Raw genomic sequence first — 24,121 nt, forward strand, 5'->3', positions numbered from 1 at the left:
TAGCAGTGTTGTCGGACTAGAAAATGGAAGATTAGATATTTTCATTGGAAATTTCATATAAATACCTCCATCAAACCATCAATCGACATTTTGCAAGGCTTCTATCCTCCCGTTCTCTCTTTGAATGGCACTTACTTGTGGAGCCTTCCAGTGTTTTTACACGGGTGCGTACTCTTCTACTAAGTCAATAGGGAGATGGTAAAGTCTCTTCTTTTTGGAGTCCTAGTGGTATGGCCACATGTTGCCATTTTTTTGTCCCATTGATTCACACCCTCATGAATTTCTTATAGAAGAGAGTGTCAACGATGGAGTTACCATGATAAGTCCATGTTAATCCTTCACTTGAACACTTTAAAATTTTGAAAAACAAAGATACTTAAAGATTAATTATGGGGTCTTGACATGGAATATATTGGTGGCATGAGTCAGTACTGGGGTAAAATCCTCATTAAAGAGACAATCTTATAGGAGCCTTTACATACGAGGCATAGGCCCTTTTTCGACGAAAATATCAACATTTTTTACACAATTCTTTTTTTTGACGAGTGCAAAGGTCGTTATTTATGTCATTATAAGCATCGGAAAAGAACGGTCGCTATATAGCGACACTAGTAAACATCACTATATAGCGACACTGGTAAACGTCGCTATATAGTGACGATTAATAGAACTAAAAAGAAACATTAGTGGGGCTAAACAGGGCCACAACAAGCCCTGTTTTGCCCCACTAATGTTTTTTTTAAGTAATTACAAAAAAAGTTTTTTATTACAAAATTTCCCTTGCGAAAAGTGTTATACAAAATCGCTCAAATGAACCGATCGAGCGACAAAAGCATATACATGTCGAAGATATACAACATTGTTTGTTACAAAATTACCCTTTCGAAAAGGGTGATACAAAATTACTCAAACGAGCTGATATACAAAAGGATCTACATGGCAAAGTATATGCAAACTACTACTACTACTACTACTTCTGCTCATTCGAATCGTCATTGTCCTCCTCGTCCTCGTCTTGCTGGCATGATCCTTGGCTCTCGTGAGCTATGCCTGATCTGTGGCCCTCGTGAGATACGCCTGATCCCTAGCCCTCGTCACCTCTCGCCTCCGATGATGAGACGCTCGAGCTTTGACTTTAAGACTGAAACCATATTAATTGGAAATTAGATTGGAACTTAAAGAATAAAACGATTTAAAAAGTGAGATTACAAGTAGGAGTAGACATACCGTGCGAGCAGCCACCTAAGACCAATCAACCATCACTTCCATTGCCTCCTACTCAATAAACCACAGCTTTGTTCCTACGTGAAACATGCATCTCGTCTTTGCATTTGTAGGAAGGCAGCCCATTGTAGCTTGTTGTGGACCCAATTTATGAGAATTAGATAAAGTGCATGTAATATGTAGTAAAACAAATAGAATGATACATTAAATGAGAAGAAGTAGACTTACCACGGTTGCCTCAAATGCGAACCATCTACCCACACCAAAGTGCGAAGTACCTACGGCATCCAACTGTCTCCTCTGACCCTCAAATATTTCGGGATGGTTCCTGTTCTGCTTCTTGAAAAACTTCCAATCAGCTTTGTCTGCATAGCTGGGTTTAACCCTCCCCTTTGCGACGGAAGTACGCAAGGTTGATGTACGATGCTTCAAGACCAAACCCATGTGCTCTCACATGTAATTCTCATTGAACTCCCAATTTGGGGATTTAGGGTATTTTTCTTTCAATTCATCGATGACGGCCTGCTTCTTTTGGTCATCTTGATACCGCCAATCAGTAACAATGCCACTCTTAAAGTGGTGGGTCATCAACCGCCTCATGGTGGCCATCATTGCTTTGCCCTTTTTATCTTCTATTATCTCTCTAGCAGCCATGATTTGATAGGATAGGTCCTTGACTGGGTAAGGAGGACTCATGGTAGTAGTAGAGTCAAAGCGAGTGGTGTTTGTGCGGGCGCTTCTGGAGTGAGGAGTAGTAGTGGGAGTAGGAGAGGGCAGGGGACCTAACTGGTACTGGGTCTCGGGACCAAGTGGAGACCTGTAGGGATGTGAGTGTGCTAGCTCATCTATATCTCCTGAGTCATCACAACATAAGTGACCCCTCCTACTCTTCCTTCCCTTACAATGGGCATGCCCAAGTGATGACCCCTCAATCAAAGGGGCACGAGGGGACTGCTGGGCAGTAGGTCTAGCTGTTGGTGTAGGAGAGGGAATTGCTGAGGTCCTCTGGGATAGCAGAGAGAAGAATCTCGCTGCCTCCTCATGAGTCATCTGTGCCACAAACTCGTCGGGACTCCTGACAAAGCCATGGGTTGCTAGCAAAGGAGTTCTTCGAGGGGTAGTCGCAGTGCTATGTCCGAGGGGAGCCAGGGGTAGTCACAGGGGTAGGCCCCTCAGGTGTCACCTGAGGGGAATGAAAGTCCTCTAGAGAATAGAGATCATGATGGCTCCTCCTATAAGGGTTTTTGTACTCGTTGGATGTGCAACGTGATCCCATATCTAACATAGACACAAACACAAAAACAAAAACAAAAAACAAAAAACAAGAGAATACATTGAGAAAGCATATGAGAATACATTGACAAAGCATAAGAGAATACATTGAGAAAGCATATGCTTATGCTTATGCATAAGCATATGAGCATATGCTCATGCATAGGCATAAGCATAGGCATAGGCATATGCTTATGAAAAGAAGAGAAAAATAGAGGAAAAACAAAGAGAAAGAAAGGAGAAGGATATGCATAGGCATATGCTTATGAAAAGAAGAGAAAAAGTGAGGAAAAAAGAAGAGAAGGAAAGGAGAAGGAGAAGGACATGCATAGGCATAAGAGAAGGAGACATATGCTCATGCATAAGCATAAGCATAAGAGAAGGAAGAGGGAAAAAGAGCATAAGCATAAGAGATACAGAAAGAAAGCATATGCTTATGCTTATGCATGAGCATATGAGCATAAAAGAAAAAGAGAGAAAGCTTAAGCATAGGCAAATACATATGCTTATGAAAAGAGATCGAAAGAGGGGAAAGAGGGGGAGAAAGAGAGAGAAAAAGAGGAAAAGAGGAGAAGGAGAAGGAGAAGGAGACATATGCTCATGCATAAGCATAAGCATAAGAGAAGGAAGAGGGAAAAAGAGCATAAGCATAAGAGATACAGAAAGAAAGCATATGCTTATGCTTATGCATGAGCATATGAGCATAAAAGAAAAAGAGAGAAAGCTTAAGGATAAGCAAATACATATGCTTATGAAAAGAGATTGAAAGAGGGGAAAGAGAGGGAGAAAGAGAGAGGAAAAGAGGAAAAGAGGAGAAGGAGACATATGCTCATGCATAAGCATAAGCGTAAGAGAAGGAAGAGGGAAAAAGAGCATAAGCATAAGAGATACGGAAAGAAAGCTTATGCTTATGCTTATGCATGAGCATATGAGCATAAAAGAAAAAGAGAGAAAGCTTAAGCATAGGCAAATACATATACTAAGAGAGGAAAGGAGAAGGAGAAGGAGAAGGAGAAGGAGACATATGCTCATGCATAAGCATAAGCATAAGAGAAGGAAGAGGGAAAAAGAGAATAAGCATAAGAGAAAATGAAATAAAGGATATGCTTATGCTTATGCATGAGCATATGAGCATAAAAGAAAAAGAGAGAAAGCATAAGCTTGTGCTTATGCATGAGCATATGAGCACATGCTCATGCATAAGCATAGGCAAACACATATGCTTATGAAAAGAGATTGAGAGAGAGGAAAGAGAGGGGAAAAGAGGAAAAAAGATTGAAAGAGGAGAAAAAGAAGAGGGAAAAAGAGCATAAACATAAGAAAAGGAAGAGGGAAAAAGAGATTGAAAGAGGGGATGAAAGAGGTGTAAGAAAATAATACAATGTCTGTGCTCAATAGATAACAAGATCTCGTACACAAGAGAGAAAATTAGATAGTATGGAGAATCAAAAAATTTGATTACTATAGAACTGATACAATAGATTGCACTGCCTTCCAAATGTGCACTCCTCTGAAAGAAGCTTCGATGGCAAGCTAGAAATAGTAGAGGACAGAGGCTGGATGCTAAGGAATCAGGGTTGCTGTAGCTAGTGATGAAATGGGCTTCACAGGCTTGCTCTTATATAGTCACCAGTCGTAGTCGGTTAGACCCAATATGGTGACCGACCTAGTCCGCCCAAAATGGTCGACTAGGGGTCGGTCCCGAAATAGGCCACCGACCACACGATAGAACCGGTGCATAAAATAGAGCAACTAACCTATGGTCACCGTTCAGCCCACAGCCATCCGAGATCATCTGGGACTCTGAATGATCCCCGCAACCAAAGAGTGGGCTACCTCGAGAAAAGCTCTGCCTGCCCTTAGTGCAGTCAGTCGTGGGATGCCTTCCCGCACTTGCATGTAGCCTAGTTGGTGGTGTGCCAACTCTATCTGAAGTTGTCCAGCCATCAGGCCACACATGGCCCCCATCTGGTGTCCAAATTAAGACCTACCAAATAACTGAGCTACTCAAATGCCTTCTCCTCATATGGATGGCCTACAAGTAGAGTTAGCTGGTTCCTACGTAGTTACATGAGAGTGGAGCATTGATATCTAACATCCCCCCTCAATGTCCACCTGCAAGTGAACTTACTTTTTCGATCCAATGCCAAGTCGATGAAGATGCCTCTCCAACAAGTCTATTCCAAGAGCCTTCGTGAAGATGTCCGCAGCATTCTCTGTAGTCAGATAGTATACCAAGTTGACCTCTCCATCCATGATGAGCTCGCGTATAAAGTGATATTGAATCTCAATGTGTTTTGTGCGAGCGTGGAACACCGGATTCTTTGCAATTGCCATGCAACTCTGATTGTCACATGATAAACTGCTTGTTCTGCACTGCACCCAACCCCCCTAAAATCCTCCTCAACCACATTCCTCGCAAGAAGCAAAGCATGCAGATTTGTACTCAGCCTCAGTAGAAGAAAGAGCAACTGTGGGTTGCTTCTTGCTGACCCCAGATCCAAGTGAGAAACAATAACCTGTCACTGATCTCCTGCTGTCCACGTCTCCTGCCCCAATCTGAGTGACAGAATCCGGTCAAGATGTTGCCCTTGGTATAGGTGATGCCATAATCAAGTGTGCCTTTGATGCATTTCAACACCCACATCCCTGCCCTCCAATGGTTCTCCCAGGGCTTATTGGAAAACCTGCTTAGTACACCAGTCGCAAAACTGATGTCCGGCCATGTGTTGCACAGGTAAATCAAATTGCCCACAAGCCTTCTATACTTTGCTTCGTCCACCAGTGGTAATGAATCCTCGTTTGAGAGCTTCACATAAACCTCCATAGGGGTACCAACTGTCTTGCACTCAGCCATGCCAAATGCCGTCAGTATCTCTCTAGCATACTTCAGCTGTGAAATAAAGATTTGTTTTGGCTCTTGCCAAACTTCAATCCCCAAATAGAAATGCATCAGTCCGAGGTTTGTCATTTCAAACTCTCTTCCTAGCAAATGCTTTGTTTGTGAGATCTTCTCTTCATGGTTCCCTATTATGACAAGGTCATCCACATAAAGGACCACGATCATACACTTGCCTCCTTCTCTAAAGATATACAAATTTGCATCAGATGGGCTCCTCCTGAACTTGTTTTGCAGAAAGTAGGCATCAATCTGCTGGTACCACACTCGTGGGGCCTATTTCAGCTCGTAAAGTGCCTTCTTCAGTTTATAGACTTTACCTTCTGAACTGGGGATCTCAAAACCTGGTGGTCGTTCCATGTATACCTCTCCTTGAGATCTCCATTCAGAAAGGCAAATTTTACATCCATCTGAAACATGGGCCAACTTCCCTGGGTAGCTAAAGCCAAAACATTGCGAATTGTGGTTAGTCGAGCTGTGGGAGCAAAAGTATCCTGATAATCAAAACCAAGTACTTGTGGAATCCTTTTGCCATGAGCCGAGCCTTGTACTTATCCAAAGTGCCATCGAATTTGTACTTGGTCTTGTACACCCACTTGGTTACGATTGCCTTGCGTTTTGGTGGTCGATCCACAAGGTCCCAAGTGTTATTCTTCATTATGGAGCCATACTCCGACTGCATAGCCTCCATCCACCTATCATCACCCTATGCCTCTTCAAGACATTTGGTTTCTTCAGCACGGATCACCTCTATCATCAAAGCATAGTTGACCAAGTGTTCCTATGCCCTTCTTTGCTCCTCTAATCTCCTGAACAACGGATGGTTCCTCCTCAATGGCTGGAGGTTCTCTGCCGTCCAAATCTTGCTTTACCCACTTTACGAATGGTCGTTGCCATTGTGGTTTTGTAGGCTCTTCTTCATCTTCTTTGTCTTGAATCCTCCCAAGCACCGTTGGGGGAGTTCAGTCTGCTATTGGTGGTTGTATTGGTGGATGGATATCCTAGTCCTGGTTGTCTAGGAAGGAAGCATCCTCCTCTAATTGATGCGGCTATTCTGAGAAGACCACATCGTGACTTACAATAACCTTCTTGGTAATAGGGTTATAGAGACGGTAACCTTTCGCCTCTTCACTATAGCCCAAGAAAATACACTTCCGGCTCTTCAGTGCCCATTTGGTCCTGGTAGCATCAGGGACATGCACAAAACAATCACATCCAAAAACTTTGAAATGTGCAGCTGAAGATTTCTTACTAGAAAAGGCCTACAGTGGAGTCATCCCATTCACAGCCTTCGTGTAGCTACGATTCAGGATGTAAACTACCGTGTTACATGCTTCAGCCTAGAATGTCTTTGGCAAATCTTTCCCTTTCATCATACTCCGACCCATTTCACAGATGACGTGTATCTTGCATTATGCTACTCCATTTTACTGTGATGTATGTGGCAGGGGTTTCTGCCTCTTGATCCCATGACTTTTGTACTAACTCTCGAATTTAGTTGATGTGAACTCTCCACCTCTGTCTGATGTCAATTTTTTCACCGTCTTCCCCGATTCTTTTTCGACCATTACATGCCATTCCTTGAACTTACTAAAAGTCTCGTCTTTAGTCTATCCTTCTACTGTAGTCGTCGATCAGTGTCATGAAGTAGTAGGAACCACCCAAAGCTTCTGTCTCCATCTTTCCGCAGAGGTCCGTGTGAACGAGCTCTAGAGGAGCCTTTGCCCTTCTGGCCTCTTTAGGAAAGGGATGCTGATGCTGCTTGCCCATCATGCAACCTTCACATACATCTAGCAAATCTGAAATTTCAGGTAGGTCTACAATCATTCCACTTTTATGCATCTCCTTCAAAGAACTAAGGTTTAGATGACCAAACCTCTCATGCCACAACTTAGTGTTCTTCACCTCTGTTCGAGCACTAAAAGCTGAGAGTTCATAGATGTTATTGCGCTGTGTACCTTTACCAACGACCTTCCCTTGAAGATCCACAATCTATGCACCACTCTTATCGAATTGAACTTTGAGGTCCCGATCCGTGATCGCAGAAACGGACAAGTTGTTCCTCTTGATATCTGGCACATAAAGAACATCGGACAGCTATTTTACAACTCCATCTGACTTGAGAGCAATCGTACCTTTTCCTTTTGTTGGACATTTTGCATCATTGTCGACTGCTACTAGGATGTCATTCCCTATTAGCTATAGAGAGGTATACCAATCCTTGCGATTGGTCATGTGGCACCATGCACCACTGTCAATGATCCACGGTTCATCCGTAGGTACATGAACTTCCTCCGTGCAAATCTCCTCAATTGCTATGAACAGCTCTACTGGTTTGCCTGCGCGCTGTTGCTAGACTCTTTCTTTACTCTGTTCTTCTCATCTGCAATCTTCTTTCGGCACTCATTCTGCTTGTGCCCTGCCTTGTTGCAATAGAAGCACTTGATCTTCTTCTTTCTCTTTTTATCATCAGAAGAAGATGGGTTACCAGAGTCCTTACACTTACCTTTCTTTGATTCGGTCCAGAATGCCGAATCTTCTATAGTCCTTGTCTTTTGGTGCATCTCCTCCTCTAGAACCATTACATTGAAATCCTCAAAGTTGAGGGGCAGATTTCTGTTCTATGTATTCAGCACCATAATAAGATCGTCGTACTTTGGTGGGAGAATCCGTATGCACCTCCGTGCTAGATTCTCGCTGGTGATGGTGATGCCAATCGTAGTCATTTGATCACACAGATTCTTCACCCTAGTGATGAACTTCTCTGCCGCTTTAGACTCAGACAATTTCTCATTCGTGAGTTGTCTCTAGATTCTGAATCCACATCTAATTCATGGTCTCGTATTGATTTTTCAAGACCGTCCATGTCTCCTCCGCTGTGATGACATGTTGAATTAACACCATGATAGAATCACTTATACTGCAAATAATAGAACACAGTGCATCTGCATTTCTTCTTGTCCATGCGAGAATCTCATCCGCAGCTGGTACTATCTATTGTCCTGCATTGGTTGGATTCGGTCTCGCAACCGGCCTCACATCCACCCCATTAGCAGTATCCCAAAGATCATGGGTGGCTATTTTTTGGATCTTAATAGATTTCCTTGCAACTCATGTTGTGATTTTGGAAGTGTGCAAATGGAAGGGATGAGTGGAAGCTCTTCAGATGTGATTTTGGAAGTGTGCAGATGGAAGGGATGAGTGAAAGCTTGCCAGATGATGCGCCAACACTCGGGAGCAAAGAGTGGCTTACGGAGAGGTTATTATGTCATTGCACTCATTGCAAGCGAGAAGTATGACATGAAGTCGTATTATCATGTGCCACTTGCGGATGTATGGGGAGGAGACCGAACTAGTACCCATCGTTGGTGTTGCACATGGTGATGGATTATCGGTAAGTCAATGCTATTTGAGTTCATGGTTAATATTGGATACCATTATGACATGAAACCTTGAGACAAGATGTTATATTTACACAAAATCTTAAAACAGGATGAGGAGGGTGACGAGGGACACCTCATGCTTGCATTACTTGTGCCAGGGAAGTACAAGGCAAAAAATATGGACGTGTACATGGCACCTTTAATAGAGGAGTTACAGATCTTATGGAGAGGAGTGCAGGTCTTTGATATTTCTAGAGCTCCTAGACATACCAATGATATTTTGGTCAGGGGTATCTTGATGTGGACCATGCATGACTACCCAGGATATGGAGAGTGCGCAGGTACGTGGTTATGTCTTTACATGTATAATGTAGGATTATGCTTTTATGACTCTCTTTCGCATGCATGTCTTATACCAACACATTCATGCATGCGTGCATGACTTGTTACAAGGGGGTACCATGCTTGTCCTATTTGTGTACCGGGTTTGAAATTGCTTGCACAATTCTCCAAACATATGAGGAAAAATGTTTATGAAGGTCATGCTTGATACCTTCCGCTAGACCATCTCGTGCGTGGAGCCTAGCTTGATCCACCACCACCATATTTGAAGGCAAGTGACTAGATTTAGGCTTGGAGGGCAAATGGAGAGTAACCTCCTCCTGGTATGAAGAGGCTATCAATCTTTCAAGAGCTTCCTTATTGGGGTCAGTTACAAATCAATCATGATATCTTGGATCCATGCATATCTTCAAGAATGTGGGGGCTACTATTTGGGCACACTTGGTTGGTTCCAAAGACTCGAGAGGAGTGTGAGAAGACTTGCATGCTATGAATAGGATGTCTCATTTGTGGCCCCAAGTGCATGCTTCGGGAAAATTTATCCTCCTGAAAGCAACATGGATCCTCTCTATGAGAGAGGAGGCAGTGGTTAAGGAAGACATTGCCTCTTTTCAAACACCCATAGGGTACATGCGTTGCTTACATTAGGGGAGAATTGGAGTCTTCAAAGGGCCCCCAATTAGTGTTTCCTAATTTCAAGGGATTAGTGAAATATTTGAGGTGTACCAATGGGAGTGCTCCTTTTTGTGGGGCAATGCCATGTTGAGATGAAGGGTGTGCAGACCTGCAAACAGCCCCTATTGGCTACTTCTCTTACATCGAGGACCACTCAAACCATCCCCCCCCCTCAACCCATGCTTGACCCTTCTCCCATATGCACCTCCCCCAAACAAACCTACAAGTCATTCAAGAGGTGGTGGGCCCTTCTGGGCAAATTTTTCCTGCCTCTCAGCTTGCTATAGGCCTGGCCCCCTCCTTTTCTCTGGTCCAGCTCCATTCTCCCTCCATTTTTCAAACGTGGGAACTCATTTGGCATCTTCTCTGCCCCCACCTGCTTTGGTCCATTGTGTTTCTCCCTCTCCAACACCTTCTGTAGCAGCTGCTCATTCTCTCTCCACTCCTAGTTATAGCACCTCCTACATCAGTAGCTGCTCATCCCCCTCTTCTCTTTCTCCCTCCATTCCTAGCTACAGTACCTCCTGTAGTGGTTTCTCATCCCCCTCTGCTCTTTCTCCCTCCATTCCTAGCTACAACACCTCCTGGAGCAGCTGCTCATCCCCCTCTGCTCTTTCTCCCTCCATTCCTAGCTATAGCACCTCTTGGAGCTTCTCTCAACCTTCAGTTGCACCCTCTATACCTTCTCCCTCTCTCTCCCTCTATCGGAGCTACTCTCTCTCTCTAAGCTGCACTTTCTAGTCCACTATTGCTATTGTGACCTCTGTACAAGCATGGTGAGGAGACCATACATGTACTCTGTCCCACAGGAGCAAAAATGCACTAGATGAATGGGTGCCTTGGACCTATAGCTTGAATGATTGGATAGTCATGAGAGGATCTACCAAGGGTCCACATAAGCTTCCCAAGAGCAAAAGAGGTCCAGAAGAAGCCTCCACATCTCACTCCAGACAGCAGGAGGCCTCTGGATCCATCCTTATTGACAAAGAGGAAGGGATTGATCATGATGACTCCATAGTGGTAAGAAACTATGAGCTTTGAATTTCTTCTCTCTTGGTATACTTTTGCTTTAATGGAATTCTAATGTAATGTTGGACTATTGCAAGAGGCATTTGAGGTCGACCTATTCTCATCTCAGCAATGCCTTGTTCACAGTAGCTTCGGTCGAGATCACTCACTGGCACATTACCTATAAGAGGATCGAGCATATATGAAACGCTTTGTATATTTTGAGGAAAATTTGCTATAACATTACTATATTTAAAAAAAAAGTATTAGCTTCTTGGGTTTAATCAAAATAAGCAAAGTATAAAGCCAAGGAAAAGGCTGCATCAAACCTAAGGATGGTTGTAATGACTTTGACATTAACCTCTTTCTTAGGATTCAAGAGGAGTAAAATCTCTTCTTCACCAAATTCAAAAAAATGAGGTTGTTGTCAAATTAACAACATAGCGGTGAATGAACTTCCAATCTACTGCAATAGAGTCATATTTTCATGACTCATCTTATTGAGAGAGTAGTCTACATCGTATTCTTCTTCACTTGCTATGTCTTCTACATCCTCCTTCTGCTATAAAAATATAAAAAAGTTATGAGATGTACACATCCCAAATAAAGGCTTAAACAAGCATAGAAATATAAAGATAAGATTTCATACATGCTCTCGGGGGGGTCACTATGTATAAACCCTCTATACCATGTGCGTTCAACACCTATTTCTAAAATCCCTTATCTGTAAAATTTTCATTAATAAAATGTACCCCTTTTCTATACAAATCTATAAATTTTTCCCAAAACTATTTTAAATAGTCCCTTATGTATATTTACTTATGTAAATTTTAGAAATAAAAAATATCCTTCTGTTGAAATCACGTGATAGGGTTACATATGATGAGTGACCCCCCCGAGTACATGCTGCAATGTAGTCATATTTTTAGGTTGTTCCCCAACATTAATAATGGTTTTTTCATTAGACTGCATAGAAGTATACAGATAAGGTTTCATTAGAGTGAGTCTCTCCTCCTCTTGGAACAAAAATTTAAAAAGTAAGGTTTCATACATGCTTTCATTAGAGTGAGTCTCTCCTCCTCTTAGAGGAAAAATTTAAAAAGTTCTGAGATTTACACATCCCAAATAAAAATAAAGGTTTAAATAATCGTAGAAGTATAAAGATAGCATGCTTTCATTAGACTCAGTCTCTTCTCCTCTTGGAGAAAAATATTAAAAAGTTATGAGATTTACACATCCCAATTAAAGGCTTGAACAAGCATACAAGTATAAAGATAAGGTTTTATACATGCTGCAATGTAGTCATATTTTCAGGTTGTTTCCCAATGGTAGCAATTAGATGCTGAATACTCTCAGCCTAAAACGCTAGTAGATCGGCTTCTATATATGATTCCATTTTGACTGGTAACTCCAAATCAAAAATCTCTCTAAGAAACAACATGCAGTTGTAGGCAACTCTCCACCCACAGCTCTGCCCATCTTTTTGCTCCACTGGTAGATGTCGTTTGAATTCTATTTGGTCTTATTGCTCTGTGGTTGTTCTGACAGCAGATACTAGTCGATATGCAGCACTGTCCATCATGACATATTAAATATATTAATATGTCATGATCATAAGATACAAAATAAGAAAGTAACAAAAATATTAAGAGAATAATTACCTTGGGGAGTTGGCATGATAGCCTTCCATTGAATTCACAAACCACAAACGGTTGACTTCAAGGTCCCAAATGATTAGACTCCAATATGAGCTACATGATCAAAATAAAAATGATTATTGTTTTACACAAACTTGCCAAAGAAATAGTAAAATAAGGTTGGAGTTGATACTTACTCCTCATGATAAGGCATAAAGATGACTCGCACCCCATCTAAATTCAAAGGGCTGAACCAGGTACAAACGTCTTCTATAGTCTTTTGAGGAGAGCTAAGAATAAAAGAAAGGAGAGCATCGAGCATGTAGACACAATTTTGCACTACACTAGGAAGCTAAGAAATAACTATATTGCACCAAGAAATAAAGAAACATTAGCTCATAGAATTGATTTGCATTCTGCACTAGGAAACTGAGATATAACTACATTGTAAACAAATAAACAAATGTTAGCTCATTGAAGTAGCAACAAATAAACAAACGTTACCTGAGAATGGCTAGGATAACATTGTCATTAACCTCTTTTAAAGGATTGGAGAGGATTGAAACCTCCTCTCTACCAAAGCTCAAATACTGAGGTTCTTATTTCAAAACGATCCTAACTTCAAATGAGCTTTCCATTTTATCCAATGCAGCTAAATTTGCAGAATGGGTCTCTGTCATAGCTTGTATTCTATGTTTGCAATCATTTTGCTTTTCCATGGTGTCTTTAAAGCTCTTCTGCTCATGGGATTCTTCAATCAAATTTAGAGGTGGTTGCATTGCTGAAGTAGAAGGGAGTGCCTCCATATTGCCTTCATCCATTTCTTCTCCCTTTATTGCTTGTAAACAAATATGAGAGATTAGATTCATTATCTTTAAATTTAAATCTTATTTAAAAAAATATATTTAGTTGAGAAATAGAGAGTTCATACCGCTAAGTACTGTCGTAGTGGCCTTTTTACATAACCCTGCGAGCAATTATCATCACAGAAGGCATCATCATCTTTCTCTTCATCCACCAACCTCTCTCTAAACGGGTCATGTAAGTCCATCTTTTCATCATCATCAACTGGGACATTATGATCTTCAAGGTCATCATCCATGTCATCAGTCTCCTTGTGCTCTATCTCTTTTTCATAGCCTGTGGTTAGATTTGCTTGAAGCTGAAAATAAGACATGAAATGCTTGTTTTCAATAATATTTGTGGAGTTGCCTTTTCTGAGGAGATCCTCAAATAAATATCCCATCTTGCACAAGGTGACCTCCCAACCTGTTGGTAGCAAATTCTCCATCATGGTAAGCAAGAGACTCCCACTTTTTGTAGGACTTCCATAGTTGTTTTTTTGATAATGCATGGACCTGGGAATATCTTGCTCTTCTAGCATCAATCTCAAATTATTTGAATTCCCTCTTATGTTCTTTTGTAAGGAGTGATCAGGGTTGGGACTCTGCATACACAAGAAGAATGATTCAAGAGATTGAATCGCTATGCCACATTCTCTCTTGCCTATCTTTGCTGCATAAACACCACTATAGATCTTCAAATCTGATGAATATGCTCACTCTAGAGTAACATGCATGGCTTCTTTGTCTTTTTTATCAACAAAAATGACAATGTTACAAATTTCCACTTTGCTAATGGTGGTATATACTATTCTATCAATGAAGTTATGGATATCATCGCTAGAAACTTCATTGATGAAGAATAGTTGTGGCTTGTCCCATGCTGACTCATTCTTGATGAAGTCATCTTCTGAAACTCCCTTGAAGTTCACAAGCTTTCCAGACTCTTCCGTAACCTCTACATTGAATTGAAAGCTTTGGTGCATATCTGTCGGCATCCTTATCTAGCTGATTAATCTTTCCACATATGCAACCACCTATTGTGGGATTTCTTTTCTCATGTAAGAGGTTACTATTTTTGACCCATCTTCATCCTTTTTAATCCACCTGTTTGCCCATAGCTTTACCTTGGGTGTTGACAAAGAAGCTATATGCTTGACCACATTATAGTCAATGTTACAATGACTAAGTGGAATTTGTTTCTTTGACAGAAAATAGTTAATGGCACTATGCACTGCATCATGCCTCACCTGTGCATTGATGCATTCTTCCATGCAGTGGTCTTTGTCTTTCTTTCCAAAAAACCATTCTTTCTTTAAAAGTTTTTGTGCTGCCATGGATGCATACTTGTCAGGTAAGTACTTTATAGGCCTCCACATCCTTGCCATCAACTCCTTCTTATCCATTACCTTTGACTCTCCGGAGATAAACAAAGGAGCTTCATAGGTCAACTGTCCATGCTCACAAGCAATGCACATTTCAAGCATCTCATTGAACACTTCAACAGGACGAAATATGATAGAATTGTAGTCGACATATCTATCCCTCACCACCTTGAGGCTTGTCATATTTTCTTCTCACTCTTGAGTTCCCCTAGGCACAACTGCACTCAAAGAAGTATAGAAGTTTGTGGGTGTGTCGGCGTCTGCTTTTGTGACCTTTTGCTTCAAATCAGGATTTGGAGAACCAAATGTTGTCCATATAATCCTTGCCTTCTGTAAGCCCTCTGATGTTGAGGATATCTTATGCTTTCCATGGACATAATGATTAAGTCTTTCGGACTCAATCAAATACTTGATCTCATGCTTGAATATACAGATTGTTGTAGGATAATAATGGAATGAACTTATCTTTGCAAATTGTTCTGAAGTGAGTCTTTTGACCTCCTTTGCTTCTTTTGCAATCTGATTACAAGCATAAGCCCAATGTTGACCATCAATGGGCTGGAATCTGCAATGAAGGAGGAATTCCTTCTTTGCTTCCTTTAGCATATTCTCACCTTGTGCCTCTTTGCCTTGTTCATGTGGAATATTTTTAAGAGTGTCTTTAAAGAATCGACTGAAGGTTTTCTCGAAATGTGTAGGCCCTGTAAATGTTATTTGATCCAAAAAGCTATTTTTGATTGGACAAAACATTATTGGGCGTAGGACCACGTTGCTTGCCATAGGTTTCTTTCCATCTCTCAAAGCCTCATATATTTGCAGTGCATAGGATATATCAAGGCTTTGGCTATTAGTAAAGACAGTTGCAGCTTCCACATCTTTGGCATTCACAAACCACATCCTTTGACCCCAGATATATCCCACATCATCATCTATTACTGCTTCATTAAGACGTAGATTAAGATTTTTGATTGATGTGAGTTCATCCTAATCATCTTCAGCCTCGGGTTCTAAGTTTTCTTCATTTTTCTCTTCTTTTAACCGTTTTTCATCCACATGATCTTTCTCTACAGTGGGACGATGCCTTTTTTTATTGCTTGGAACCGTGGCTCTTGCAGTACTAGCCTTTTACATTTCACGTCGTGGTTTGCTAGCAAGAGCTTCTAGCATAATTGCAGTGGATCGACCTTGATCTTCTTCAAATTTTTTTAATTCCCATTAACTCAAGGCTTGTGTTTCATCATCCTTAGTTCCATCCACCATTTCTCGCTCTAGAAGTTTGCGCTCATGTTCTACACATTTGTGACAGTGTGCATGTTCTTCTTGTCCTTGCATCGAAGTCTGAGCTTGATCTCCTTCATGTGAAGATCCTTGAATATGAGGAGCATATTGTGTATCTTGAAAGTACTCAAACATTATCTTTGCATGCATCCTCTTTGCCACCACACTAGGAAATTGCTCCCAAGTATATGCAAGAGCCTCCAATGCACTTTGCAGCTTTGGAAACTTTGATGATTGAGGAGGAGGCATCACAAAGGTCTTTGAGTCTCTCCTTGACACAACAAAATGAAGACTGCCAACTTTAGGATCTAAACTCTTTGTGAAAATATCCATAAAACTCTCTTTTGGCTCTATCATTATGCCTACTACAAGGCTTGAAGTCATATCTTTTTTGAAGAAAGTAGCATCCCATGGATCTTCAACATCATTGAACTCCCTTTTTGACATAAGTAGAAAGAGTCTCTTTTCCTTTTGATGAAGAAACTAATCTCTTCTGCCCATGTGATATCGAGTCCACCTACCAAAGCCATTGGGGCTGTATTCCTTTCCTTTCAAATTCAAAGTGACATCAGAGACCCATGCTCTAATCTCAGAGTCATTTAGGATAGCCCCCACATTAGTTGATTGCTCCATAATCCTACAAGAAAAGATAATGAAGAATTTAGATACATACAAGTAAAGTACAATATACAACGCTTGATACAATAAATGTGGGAAATAGCCCAAAAGGCTTTACAAGGCTTCATATGGCAATAAATGTGACCAATAGCGGAGAGGGCTTTACAAAGTATTTTATAGCAATAAATGTGGGAAATATCCTAGAAGGCTTTACAAGGCTTGAATATTTGTACAAATGTAAAAAAATTAGCCAATAAAGCTTTACAATGAAATAAAATGTCCTTTAGTGATAAAGCTTCAATCTTCGTGAAGACATGTAATCTATCCATCCATTGATTTGCCCTCTAGTGATAAAGCTTCAATCTTTGTGATGACATGTAATCTGTCCATCCATTGATATCTGTGCACTGATACCCAACTGATGCAATCTACCCACTAAAAACTATTCCACTGATATCAACTTATGCAGCCCACTAATACTCGTTAAATAGTGAATGGTCGGGATGGTGGGGTTTATTACAAGGCACTTCATATGGCAATAAATGTAAAAAATAGCCTAGAAGGCTTTACAAGGTTTTTTATGACAATAAATGAGTTTAAATATTTATACAAATGCAATAAAAATAACCAATAATCATCAAGCTCCAATATGCCCCATGACATGTAATCTGTCCACTGATATCTGCTATCTGCTCATGCAATCTGCCCATTGATAAACTTCTTGGTAAATGGTAAAAGGTCTTATCTAATAGCATGTTATGAGTGTTAAACCGCATGTGAGCGAAGGGACTGACAATGATTAGGAACTAGTTAGAAAAATTTGAGCATGGCTTCGATTAACAACTTGGAGAATTGTCTCTCCTCTAAGGCAATCTAATCTATGCTAAACTATGCTAAACCAACCGTCGAAGCGAAGAAAAGCAATAAATAATTTTTTTTTCTGTGTTCATTTTAATGTGCTGGGGTTTAAGAGGCTTAAATATGCAAAAAAAGGGTTTTGATGTAGAGGCTAAACCTGCATGTGAGAGAAATGAAGAACAAGTATCTAAAGAAAAGTTAACATTTTTCAATTTAAAAGATGAATATATATAAAAATATTATCTCACCTTCAAAACAAACCATAAATTCACTCTTTTATAATTTTTTAAAAGTATAATATAAAACATGTAAATATATAAAACTCTCTCTTTCCTTTGAACTCTCTCTCTCTCTCTCTCTCTCTCTCTCTCTCTCTCTCTCTCTCTCTCGACTCCTAATTCTCTCTGTAGCCATAGTCAAGACACCTCATTCTCTCTCTTAATCTCTCTCTCTCTCTCTCTGACAACTCTTATGTGTTTCCCTCTCTGTGCTCATCCCACTCATTCTCTCTCTTAGTTTATCTCAAGTCTCTCTTTCTCTTCCTCCCATGGCGGCTAGGATTTATCATTCTCTCTCTTCATCTCTCTCTCTCCCTAGGATTTGTAATTATTTCTCTCTCTCTCTCTCCACCTCTCTCCTCTCTCTCTAGAGATTTATTATTCTCTCTCTCTCTCTCTCCTCTTCTCTCTCTCTCTCCCTCTCTCTCTCTCTCTCTCTCTCTTAGCCTCTCTACCTCCCTACCTCTATCCTCTTGGCCGCTAGGATTTGTCATTCTTTCCCTCTCTATGTCCCTCTCTCTCTCTCTGAATTCTCTCTCTTAATCTCTCCCAGCCTTCCTCCCTCCCTCCCTCCCTCCCTCTCTCCCTTTCTTTCTCTCCTCTGTCCCTCTTCTCTCTCTTAATCTCTCTTTCTCCCTCCCCTCTTCTCTCTCATTTTTCATTATCTCTCTCTCTCTCTCCCTCCCTCCCTCCCTCCCTCGGCAGCCACGGATGCGAGAAGTCTCACTCTCTCTCTCTCTCTCTCTCTCTCTCTCTCTCTCTCTCTACCTCCCTCTCTTAGCGGCCACGGTCGCTAGAAGTTTCATTCTCTCTTTATCTCTCTTTATCTCTTTCTCCCTAAGTCTCCCTCCTCTCTTCTCTCTCATGTTCCTACGACGTTAAAAAACTATCTATCCTGGTGTATAAGGCCATCCTTCCCCACCAAGTTTTAAAAAACCCGCGTGGGTCTTGGTGGTTGAGGCTCTGGTTTCTGTCGTTGGGTGTTGTGTGTTCGATCCTCAGGGATCGACGTCGGATGAGTCAGAATTGGCTCCTTGGGATTGTTCCTACGACGTTAAAAAACTATCTATCCTGGTGTATAAGGCCATCCTTCCCCACCAAGTTTTAAAAAAACCCGCGTGGGTCTTGGTGGTTGAGGCTCTGGTTTCTGTCGTTGGGTGTTGTGTGTTCGATCCTCAGGGATCGACGTCGGATGAGTCAGAATTGGCTCCTTGGGATTGTTCCTACGACGTTAAAAAACTATCTATCTCTCTCTCTCTCTCCCTCCCTCTGGCGGCCACGGCTGCCAGAAGTTTCATTCCCTCTCTCTCTCTCTCTCTCTTTCTCTCTCTCTCCCTCTCTCTCCCTCTCTCTCTTTCTCTCTCCCTAAGTCTCCCTCCTCTCTTCTCTCTCTCTCTCTCTCCCTCTCCCTCCCTACTCTCTCCCTCCCTCTAGTAGCCATGGCCGCCAAGAGACTCTCTTCTCTCTCTTAATCTCTCTCTCCCTCTCTCAGCTCTCTCTTTCTTTCCCTCCCTACTCTTCTCTCTCATTTAAGGAGCCCCTCCTCTCTCTGAATCTCTTGTCTCTCTCCCTCTCTCTCTTTCTCTCCCTCCCTACTCTTCTCTCTCATTTCTCATTCTCTCTCTCCCTTTGGCGGCCATAGCCGCGAAGAGCCCCTCTTCTCTCTCTTAATTTCTCTCTTTCCCTCTCTCCTCTCTGCCATGTTTCACTCTCTTAAACTTTTCTCTCTCTCCCTCTCTCTCCCTCTCTCTCTTTCTCTCTCTCTCCCTCTCTCTCCCTACTCTCTCCCTCCCTCTAGTAGCCACAGCCGCTAGGAGATCCTCTTCTCTCTCTTAATCTTTCTCTCCCTCTCTCCTCTCTCTCTTTCTTTCCCTCCCTACTCTTCTCTCTTATTTAAGGAGCCCCTCTTCTCTCTCTGAATCTCTCTCTCTCTCTCTCTTTCTCTCCCTCTCTCCTCTCTCTCTTTTTCTCCCTCCCTACTCCTCTCTCATTTCTCATTCTCTCTCTCATTTCTGATTCTCTCTCTCCCTTTGGCGGCCACGGCCGCCAAGAGCCCCTCTTCTCTCTCTTAATTTCTCTCTTTCCCTCTCTCCTCTCTCTTTCTCTTCCTCCCTATTCTCTCTCATTCTCAAATTTACAAACTCAAATTTAAATAAGAAACTAATTAAAATAGAACTCAAAAACTCAAATAAGAAACTAATTTAAAAAGAATTGTAATGCCTTCTGAAAAACCCCCCTCCTCTAGTTGCCACGGCCGCCAAGAGTTTTCTCTCTCTCCCTCCGCCCCTCTTCTCTCTCTTTATCTCTCTCTCTCTTTCTCTCTTTCTCTCTCTCTCTCTCACACACACACTCTCTCTCTCTCTCTCTCTTTCTCTCACTCTCTTTCTCTCTCTCTCTCTCTCTTTCTCTCTCTCTCTCTCTCTCTCCTACTTTCTCTCCCTCCTTTCTTTTCTTTCTTAATCTCCTGCTATCTCTCTCACACACTCTCTCTCTCCTCTCTTTCTAGCTCTCTCTTTCTCTCTATCTCTCTTTTCAAATTTAGAACACAAATTTTAATAAGAAATTAATTGAAAAAGAACTCAAAAACTTTAACAAGAAACTAATTGAAAAAGAATTGTAAGTAAAAAAAAAGAATTACAAGAATTTTAAGAAATAGAACTCAAAAACTTTAACAAGAAACTAATTGAAAAAGAATTGTAAGTAAAGAAAAAGCATTACAAGATGAATTTTAGAATTGCAAGTAAAGAAAAAGAATCGCAAGTACCTGGAAAAAGTGAAAAAAGTAAGACTCCGCTTATCCTTTCTCTTCCGCTCTTGGTTGCTTCAATGAAATGAGGAGAGAATGAGAATGAATGAATGGAAAGAAGAGTATATATAAGGAAAACTAGCCCACTCCTCCCACTCACGCATAAATTTGAATTTTTAAAAAAGAGAGGGAAATTTGAATTCATTCATCTAGATAAATTTGAATTCAAATTTGTGTTCAACATTCTTCTTGATACTTTCTTCTCGTACGTTCCTTTTGAATTCAAATTTGTGTTCAACATTCTTCTTGATGCTTTCTTCTCGTAAGTCCCTTTCATTCTTTTCATAAGTCAAATCTTATTTGTCGCTCTTGCTCGTGATAGTTCTACTCTTAGTTGTAAGAATTCGACCTCTCTCCCTCTACTCCTCTCCTCTTCTCTATGTAGTGGGCTCTCTCTCTCTCTAATAGAGCTCCCTCTCTATGCGATGGAGCTCCCTCTCTAGTCGCATATCTCTCTCTCTCTAGTCCCATACCTTCCCAACCTTCCTGAGATCTTCCTCTAGTCGCGTACCTTCCTCTCTCCCTCAAGTCTTCTCATCTCTCCTCTCTCTCTAGTCGCTTACCTTCCCCTCTCCCTAAAGTCTTCTCATCTCTCTTCTCTCTCTACTAGTGTTTCCCTCTCCATCACGTCTTCTCACCCCTCCCCCTCCCTCACTCCTCTCCCTCCATTACTCCTCTAACTCTTCTCTCATCCCTGGGGGCCGCGGCCCCCAGGAGTCCTCTCTCTCTCTCTTCCTTCTCTCTCTCTCCTCCCCTCCCCCCTCTCTCTGTGTCTCTCTCCCTCCCCTCCCTCCCCTCACTCCTGTCTCTCTCTCCCCTCCCTTTTCCTCACTTCTCTCACCGTGGGGCCGTGGTCGCTAGGACCCCCCTCTCTCTCTCTCCCTCCCCTCCCTCTCCTCACTCCTCTCACCCCCTCTCTCTCTCTCTCTCTCTCTCTCTCCCTCCCCTCCCTCTCACCCTGGTGGCTGTGGCTACCAGGACCCCCCCTCTCTCTCTCTCCCTCCCCTCCCTCTCACCCGGGGGCCGTGGACCCCCCCTCTCTCTCTCTCCCTCCCCTCCCTCCTCTTCCCTCTCTCTCCCTCCCCTCCCTCCTCTCCCCTCCCTCTCACCTGGCGGCCATGGCTGCCAAGTTCCCTCCTCTCACTCACTCTCTCTCGCTTTTTCTCTCCCTCCCCTCCCTCCTCTCTCTCTCCCTCCTCTCTCTCTCACCTTGGCGGCCGCGGCCGCGAGGACCCTCCCCCTCTCCCTCCCTCCCCTCCCCTCCGCCCTCTCTCTCTCACCCTGGCGGCCGTGGTCGCTAGGACCCCCCCTCTCTCTCTCGCTCTCTCTCTCCTTCCCCTCCCTCCTCTCTCTCTCCCTCCTCTCTCTCTCACCCTGGCGGCCACTGCTGCCAGGACCCCCCCTCTCCCTCCCTCCCATCCCTCCCCTCCCTCCTCTCTCTCTCACCTTAGCGGCCTCGGCCACCAGGACCCCCCCTCTCGCCTCACCCTGTCGGCCGTGGCCGCTAGGATGCCCCCCCTCCCGCCTCTCGCCTCCCCTCCCTCTTGCCTCTCGCCTCCCCCCCTCTCCCGCTTGCCTCCCCCTGGCGACTGCGCTCCCCCTGGCGACTGCGGTCGCCAGGATGCCCCTCCCTCCCATCCCCCCTCTCTCGCTCCCCTCCCCTTGGTGACCGCGCCAAGATGCCCCCCCTCGCCTCCCCCCCTCTCGTCTCTCGCCTCCCGCCCCCTCTCTCGCTTGCCTCCCCGTGGCGGCCACGGTTGCCAGGATGCCCCCCTCCTGCCTCTCGCCTCCCCCCCTCTCGCTCGTCCCCCCCTCTCCCACTCCCCTCCCCCTGGCGACCGCGGCTGCCAGGATGCCCCCCCCTCGTCTCCTCCCCCCTCCCGCCTCTTGCCTCCCCCCCCTTCCTGCTCGCCTCCCCCTAGCGGCCGCGGCCACCAGGATGCCCCCCCCTCCTGTCCCCCCCTCTCCTGCTCGCCTCCCCCTGATGGCCGCGGTTGCCAAGATGCCCCCCCTTCCGCCTCTCGCCTCCCCCCCTCCTGTCTCTCACCTCCCCCCCTCTCTCGCTCGCCTCCCCTGACGGTCGCGGCCGCCAGGATGCTCCCCTACCTGCCTCTCGCCTCCCCCTCCTCCCGCTCGCCTCCCCCTAGCGCCCTCTTACCTCTCCCCCCTCTCGCCTCTCACCTGCATCTCGCCTCCCCCTCCCCTCCCACCTCTTGCCTTGCCCCCCTCCCGCTCGGCTTCCCCTGGCGGCTGTGGCTGCCAGGACCACCCTCCCTCCTGCCTCTCGCCTCCCCCCCCCCTCCTGCCTCTCGCCTCCCCCTACCCCGCTGCCCCCGCTCCCCCTACCCCGCCGCCCCTGCTCCCTCCCCTCCCTCCTCTCTCTCTCCCTCCCGTCCCTCCCCTCCCTCTCGCCTCCCCCTAGCGGCCGTCGTAGCCGCCAGGATCCCCCCTCCTGCCTCTCGCCTCCCCTATGCCCCCGCTCCTCCCTCCCTCTTCCTCCCTCCTCCTACCTCCCTCCCTCTCTTCCCCTACCTCCGCTCGTCCCTCCGTCTCTCCCTCCCTCCCTCTCTCTCTCCCTCCCTCCCTCCCCTCTTTTGTCGCTCCTCCCTCCCTCCTTGGCTCCTCCCTCCCTCCTTTCCTCCCTCTCATCCCCCTCCACTTCCCTCTTCCTCTTGGAGGCCGTGGCCTCCAAGGCTTCTCTCCTTCTCTCTAAACTTTCTCTCTCTCTCTAGTTCCTCTCTCTCTTTCTTTCTTTCTCTCTCTTCAAATTTTAAAAAAAAAATCTAGATAGAGAATTAATCAAAAAAATTTACAAGTACTTGGAAAAAGTTTGTGAGTTTGCTCTTTCTTGCTTTCTTGCTCTTCCTTGCTTTCTTGCTCGTCCTTGCTTTCTTGCTTTCTTGCTTCAATGAATGAAATGAGGGGAGAATAAATGAAGAAGGAAGACTATATATAAGAAAAATTAGGTTTTCCTCCTCCTCTCCTATTGGCTTTCCATTCCTCCCCTCTCTCCTATTGGCTTTTCATTTCTCCCCTCTCCCATTGGCTCCCATTACTCCCCCTCTCCCATTGGACCCCCATCCCTCATCCCAATCTTCCATTGGCCCTCCCCCCATCCATTTCTTCTTCCTCCCCCATTGCCACCATTCCCATCCCACATTTCCACCACGTCCCATACTCCTCCCATTTCCCAAAATCCCATATTTGCCCATCTCACCCTCCTCTTTTTCATCCCCTATTAACTCCCCTCACTCATTTCACTCCCTTATTATCCTACTCCCCTATTACCTCCCCCTCTCCCATTCCATTCTTCCCTCCCCACTCTCACTTCCACTTGCCATTACTCACTTGCCATTTGAAAACTATTAATATATTATTATACTATTTTTTATACTTATTATCATACACCCCTATTACTTCCCCTCTCCCATTCCACTCCTCCCTCCTCACTCCCACTTCCACTTCCCATTACTCACTTGCTATACACATTTGCAAACTATTAATATATTATTATATGATTTTTTTCACTATTTGCAAACTTACATGTGGGCAAAATCACAGGTGTAAAAGCAATCCTATTGTGGTCATACAACAACTGTGCTTTTATTCAAGGGCG

This window comes from Dipteris shenzhenensis, chromosome 7 (assembly GCF_047967505.1).
Source record: "Dipteris shenzhenensis isolate YYH24624 ecotype China chromosome 7, Dip_SZ_1.0, whole genome shotgun sequence".
Lineage (NCBI taxonomy): Eukaryota > Viridiplantae > Streptophyta > Polypodiopsida > Gleicheniales > Dipteridaceae > Dipteris > Dipteris shenzhenensis.